The sequence below is a fragment of the Narcine bancroftii genome, chromosome 1 (assembly GCF_036971445.1).
Source record: "Narcine bancroftii isolate sNarBan1 chromosome 1, sNarBan1.hap1, whole genome shotgun sequence".
Lineage (NCBI taxonomy): Eukaryota > Metazoa > Chordata > Chondrichthyes > Torpediniformes > Narcinidae > Narcine > Narcine bancroftii.
Genome location: NC_091469.1, coordinates 70,304,925 through 70,312,028, shown reverse-complemented (window position 1 = coordinate 70,312,028; position 7,104 = coordinate 70,304,925).

Below are 7,104 nucleotides of genomic sequence, written 5' to 3'. Positions count from 1 at the left end.
AAATTATCTTCGTGTTCAGCTTGAACTAGATTGGTTTTTCATAATCCCCAATTTTTTTTCAGGAAGCATACCTCTTGGAAAAAAAATTGTTGTCCCATGTAACTGAAGCTATACAAGGTCTACATTGAAATGATAGATGTAGAAAATGTCATTTGCCCAGCCGACAGTTCTGAAATGAACCCAGCAAGAAATGTTCTGAAAGGTAAAATAAAGTTGGCTGCTTGAGCAATGGGTAACTTGGTGACAGAAAATCTCCAGTGATTCCTTTCATTGGCATGAGGGAATTTAAGGAGTTCAGATCCTATGGACACATCTGCATTGCCAACCTAAAATCAAACCCCACTTATTTTCTGAATTACCTTCTAGTACCTACAGCTCCAATCCACACAATAACACACAACCTGAAAATTAAAATCTGCAGATGCTGGAAACCTAAAATAAAAATAGAAACTGCTGGAAACACTCACCAGAGTGCATCTGCAGAAAGAGAAACAAAGTTAACAGTGTAGGTCGAAGATCTTTCAAGAGTACACAACAGGCACGGTCACGTGATGGAGTGGTGGCCAGTAGGAGAATACCAGCCCTCTTCAGAAAAGAAGGAAAAAAGTGAAGAAAAAGCAAAGCCCCAGACACACAAATCACCACAAATAAAAAATAAAGTTAGGGAGGAAATGGCACCAAAGAAAGAAAAACCAAAAACAATGGGAAGAAAAGAAGGAAAGACGCTGGAAGAGAAATGTGAAGGGTTTACTTGTACGAAGAAGCAGGGATCCGCCATGGAAAGTGGAGCCCACACCCTGAGGTAAGTGGAAACCCTGCAGGGTCGCAACCCACTGAACACAGGACTGCAAAGATGGCTCACGGAGCCAAACAGAGGTGCACAACCATGCATGACAAAGACAATACCGACGGGAGGGGGGACCAGCTGATAAAGACCCGACAGCGGGGCTCCCAGCAGGAAGATACAAAAAATAAGAGGAATGGGAGGGATGAGAAAGAAAAAAGGAAACCAGAGACAAACAGATAACCAGCCCAGAAGAAGAGGACTAACATCAAGACATCATAAAAAAAATACCCAACAAATTGAGACAAACAGCCCAACAAGTAAGTCAGAAGAGACACAGATACAAGGAAGAGAAGTAGAAGACAAAAACCCAAGAGCAGACACAGAAGAAGAAGAAGGAGAACATCAAGCTCTGCACAGAGAAATAGAAGATAAAGGGAATGGACAGTACATAGATTAAAAAAAATTCAAGAATATATGGAAGCATTAAAAGAATGGCTGACACAAGAATTTAGTGAAATAAAAAGAAGAATAAAAGGTACAGAAGAAAAAGTGAGTAGATTAGAGCTGGTCATGACAGAAATAGGGAAAAGAGTAGACAAGGTGGAAGAACGAGAAAAGCCATAGAAATGGAAGTGGATAACTTAAAAAGGAAATTAGAAGAATCTGATAAAAGAGTTAAAGAAAGACAGAAGATGGATATAATGGAAAACTGTAATAGGAGAAACAATATAAAGATAGTGGGCCTTAAGGAAGATGAAGAAGGCAAAGATATGAAAGAATTTATAAAAGAATGGATCCACAAGGTCCTGGGAATGCCAAAAATGCAGGAAGGAATGGAAATAGAAAGGGCACACAGAACATTAGCCCCAAAACCAGAGTCACAACAAACACCAAGATCCATTTTTGTAAAATTCCTGAGATATACGAAGAGAAAATATATTGGAGAAAGCAATGAAAAAAATTAAAGACAAAAAGCCACTGGAATACAAAGGTCAAAAAAAAATTTTCTACCCAGACACGTTTGAGCTCCTGAAGAAGAGGAAGGAGTTTAACGCAGCAAAATTGATCCTATGGAAGAAAGGCTATAAATTTATGTTAAGATATCCAGCAATGCTTAAAATAGTTATCCCGGGGCAGCAAAGCAGACTGTTCTCAGATCCGGAGAAAGCACGAGAATTTGCAGAACGCCTGCAAAACAGAAAGAGAGATGGAGATATAACAAGAACAAGAATGACGACAAACTTCATATAAAGAAGAAAAATAATGTATAAGAACTAAGGAGGGGAAGAAAAGGGAAGAAAGGAAGTATGGGGGGGGCTTTGTTATATGTGAAGATAAAAGTCTTTCTGGAAGGGGTTGGGTGGGAGAAAATAACAGTCACTGCGAAATCAGTTGACGCTTGCAAGCGGGTTCGCAATCCAAATGAAGAGGGGAGTTGTGGTTGCCCGGCAAGGGACAGGGGCAACTCAGAGAAGGGGGGACAGTGGGGTTAAGGGAATTTTAGATGTGGGAATAGTGGAAATATCTTATGTTTTAGAAGTGTTGTCTTACAGAGTGTTCAAAAAAAGAAAACAGAAATGGATATGGGGGAAAGGTGGTGAGAGGTAAACAAAGTATGAAATGGCCATGTTGAACTACATGACTATAAATATTAATGGAATACATAACCAAATGAAAAGGAAGAGACTGTTAAATTTACTGAAGAAAGAAAAAATTGATATAACATTCGTGCAGGAAACACATCTAACTGAAGTGGAACACAAGAAATTAAGGACAGACTGGGTAGGGCACGTAACGGCAGCATCATATAATTCAAAAGCCAGAGGAGTAACTATATTAATCAATAAAAATGTACCAATCAAAATAGAGGAGGAAATAATAGATCCAGCAGGGAGGTATGTAATGATTAAGTGTCAGATATATTCAGAATTTTGGAATTTGCTCAATGTATATGCACCCAATGAAGAAGATCAAAAATTTATGCAAGATATCTTTTTAAAGACTGCAGATACACAGGGAAATATACTGATGGGGGGGGGGGGGGGAGGAGAAACAACTTTAACCTTAATTTGGACTCAAAGATGGATAAAACTGGAAAAAAGACTAGCAGAAAGAACAAAGTAACCAAATTTATGCTTCATAAATCAATGCAGGAAATGCAACTTTTGGATATATGGAGAAGACAACACGCAAAGGAGAAGGAATACTCATATTATTCGGGTAGACATAAAATATTCTCAAGGATAGACCTGTTCCTGTTGTCAGCCCACAACCAAGGGAGAGTTAGAAAAACGGAATATAAAGCTAGATTGTTATCAGATCACGCACCCATGTTATTAGCAATAGAGCTGGAGGAGATCCCACCGAGAACGTATAGATGGAGATTAAACTCCATGCTACTTAAAAGGCAGGATTTTAGAGAATTCATTGAGGGACAAATTAAAATGTACTTTGAAATAAATACGGAATCAGTGAAAGATAAGTTTATACTATGGGATGCAATGAAAGCGTTCATCAGAGGGCAGATAATAAGTTATGTAACTAAGATGAAGAAGGACTACAATCGGGAAATAGAACAGTTGGAAAGGGAAATAGCAAGTACAGAAAAAGAATTAGCAATAAAGGAAAATACAACAAAAAGAAGAGAATTGGCAGTCAAAAAAATAAAACATGAAACACTACAAACATATAAGGTGGAGAAGACATAATGAAGACAAAACAGAAGTATTATGAACTAGGAGAAAAAAACGCACAAAATACTAGCTTGGCAGCTTAAAACAGAACAAAGTAAAAGAACGGTATTAACATCAAGGAAAAGGGACAAACAAATTACATATAACCCAACGGAGATCAATGAAAACTTCAAGGAATTCTACGAGCAATTGTATTGAACTGAGAATGAAAGGAAAGAAGACAAAATAGATGAGTTTCTAGCTAAAATTGAACTACCAAAATTGCAAGAAGAGGAGGAAAACAAATTAATAAAACCATTTCAAATAGAGGAAATAGAGGATATATTAAAAAAACTACCGAACAATAAAACGCCAGGAGAGGATGGACTTGCAATAGAATTCTATAAAACATTTGAAGACTTTTTAATTCCTCCTCTCCTGGAAGTAATGAACCAGATTGAAGAAACACAAAACATGTCAGATTCATGTAAAACAGCAATAATTACAGTAATACCAAAGATGGGGAAAGATCCACTAACACCAGCATCATATAGACCAATATCTCTACTTAACACAGATTATAAGATAATAGTTAAACTTTTAGCAAACAGATTGGCCGACTGTGTACCAAAAATAGTAAAACTAGATCAAATGGGATTTATTAAGAAAAGACGAACAACGACGAGGAGTCACGTGATGGAGTAGTGGCCGGACGGTGAACTCCAGCACTCTCCAGAAAAGTCGGGAAAAACAAGAGAAAATACAAAGGCACAGAAAAAAAAGTTAAAGAAAAGTGAGTATAAAGGTGGAAAGAAGATGGCGACAAAAAAAGAAAAATCAAAATCAACGGTAAGAAGAGAGGAAGAGAAGACAACGGAGGAAGAAGGAGAAGGCCTTACCTGTCCGAAGAGGCCCGCTGTGGAGAGAGAAGCCTGCTTCCTCAGGTAGGTAGAAATAGGACTACAAAAATGGCTCGCAGAGCCGAGTAAAAGTGCGCAATCGCGCATGCGCGATGCGCATGAAAAAAACACACCGACGGGAGGGGGGACCAGCTGGGGAGTCGATCTCCACAGCCGGCAACGACAGCTGCAGAACACCTGCAGCAAGAAGAGACCACAGAAGACAATGAAAACAAGAAAGAAGAGAAGAAAAGGGCAACAAAGAAACAACAGATGGCCAACCCAGAGGAAGAAGAAGAGGAAGAGTACAGTGAAATAGAAGAAGGGAAAGGCAAGGTAAAGGATATACTTTCTCTTGTTAGAGGATACATGGAGTCATTTAAAGAATGGCAAACACAGGAATTTAATGATTTAAGAAGAAGAATAAACAACACAGAAGAGAAAGTGAATAAAATAGATATGACCTTAACAGAAATGGGAAAGAAAATGGTCAAGATGGAAGAGCGGGCAGTAGCAGCAGAAATGGAGGTAGAAGACTTAAAAAAGAAATTGGAGGAATCTAATAAAAAAACTAAAGAGACACAAGAGCTGTTAGCTCAGAAAATAGATATAATGGAAAATTATAACAGAAGAAATAACATAAAGATAGTGGGCCTTAAGGAAGATGAAGAAGGCAAGAATATGAGGGAGTTTATAAAAGATTGGATCCCTAAGACCCTAGGATGTCCAGAACTACAGCAAGAAATGGAAATAGAAAGGGCACATAGAGCATTGGCCTCTAAACCACAACCACAACAAAAACCAAGATCTATTTTAGTAAAATTCCTAAGATATACTACAAGAGAAAAGGTACTGGAGAAGACAATGGAAAAAGTAAGAGAGGGCAACAAACCACTGGAGTATAAAGGGCAAAAAATCTTCATTTATCCAGATATAAGTTTTGAACTCCTAAAGAAGAGAAAAGAGTTCAATACAGCAAAGGCGATTTTATGGAAGAAAGGGTATAAATTTATACTAAAGCATCCAGCGGTATTGAAAATATTTATTCCAGGACAACAAAACAGACTATTCTCGGATCCAGAAGAAGCACGAAAATTTGCAGAACAATTACAAAAATAGACTGAGGGATGAAGACAGGTAATGAGAGTAAAAATGATCACGATTGATATGTATGCGGGTAAAGAGGTATAAGAGTGAATAGAGACAATGTGCATACATGAATGTATCTGTACTTAGAGGAAAATATAGATAGTATAGACAAGAATTAATAAGGGAAGGTAATGGAATAGAGAGAATAAGGAGGGAATTAAAAGAGTGACCTTTGTGACATATGAAAAGTGAAATCTTTTCTGGGGGGGCTGGGTGGGGGGAAATAGCGGTCACTGCAAAATCAGTTGACGCTTGCGAGTGGATTCGCAAACCCAAATGGAGAGGGGAGATGTGGTTGTCCGACAAGGGATAAAGGACAACTCAGGAGGGGAAGGGGAGATTGGGGACAAAGAAGATATAAATAGGAGAATAAGGAAAATGTTGGATGTTGTAGGAATGTTGTCTTATAAAGAGTTTAAAATAAGAAAACAGAAATGGAAAAGGAGGAAAGGTAATGATGGAAAAACGGAAAGAGAAGATAAACAAAATATAAAATGGCTCCTTACATTAAATACAATAGCGAAAACCTACCGTGGACAAACATTACCTAAGTTGATGGAAGGAGAAGGAAAGAAAAGAATGGACTCAGTAGAATTTCTGGTGTATTTTTGTTGAATGACAACATTGTCTGACTGGTTTAATGCAACCTAGATTGTATACCTAAAATGGATGAGAGGGGGGGGGGGGTGGGGGGTGGCTTGGGAGGAGGGAGGAGAAAAAGTCACTGTATATGTGTGAAAAAGAAAAAGTGTATATCATGGCTAATGTGATTTATGGTGTGAAAAATAAAAAAATTTAAAAAAAAGAAAAAAAAAGAAAAGACGAACAACGGACTTAATCCATGCAGTACAAGGAAACAAGACACCAACAGCGACGGTTGCCTTAGACGCAGAGAAAGCTTTTGACAGAGTAGAATGGAATTGTTTATTCATTACTACAGAGGTTCAACCTACCAGAGAAATATATTAATTGGATCAAAGCATTATATAAATGACTATTGGTGAAGGTGACAGTAAATGGATATATATCAAACCAATTTAAATTAAGCAGATCAACAAGGCAGAGATGTCCACTATCTCCCTCACTGTTCGTGTTAGCTATCGAACCATTAGCAGAACTGATAAGAACAGAAAATAAGAGGGATAAAAATAAAAGAGAAGGAATATAAAATCAATCTATTTGCAGATGTCATCATAGTATAGTTAACAGAACCAGAATTATCAATAAAAGAATTATATAAGAAAATGAAGGAATATGGACAAGTATCAGGGTACAAGATCAATGCAAATAAAAGTGAAGAGATGCCAATGAATAATGCGGATTTCACAAAGTTTAAGAAAGAATCACCATTTAAATGGCAAACACGAGCAATCCGATACCTAGGTATTCAACGAGATAATAATCTAGGCCATCTATACAAATTAAATTATCAGCCATTAATGAAGAAATTACAAGATGACTTAGAACATTAGAAAGATTTACCACTAACACTGATAGGAAGGGTAAACTGCATTAAAATGAATATCTTCCCAAGCATACAATACCTATTTCAATTGTTACCAATTGATAATTAAAAGATTTATAACAAACATGTACA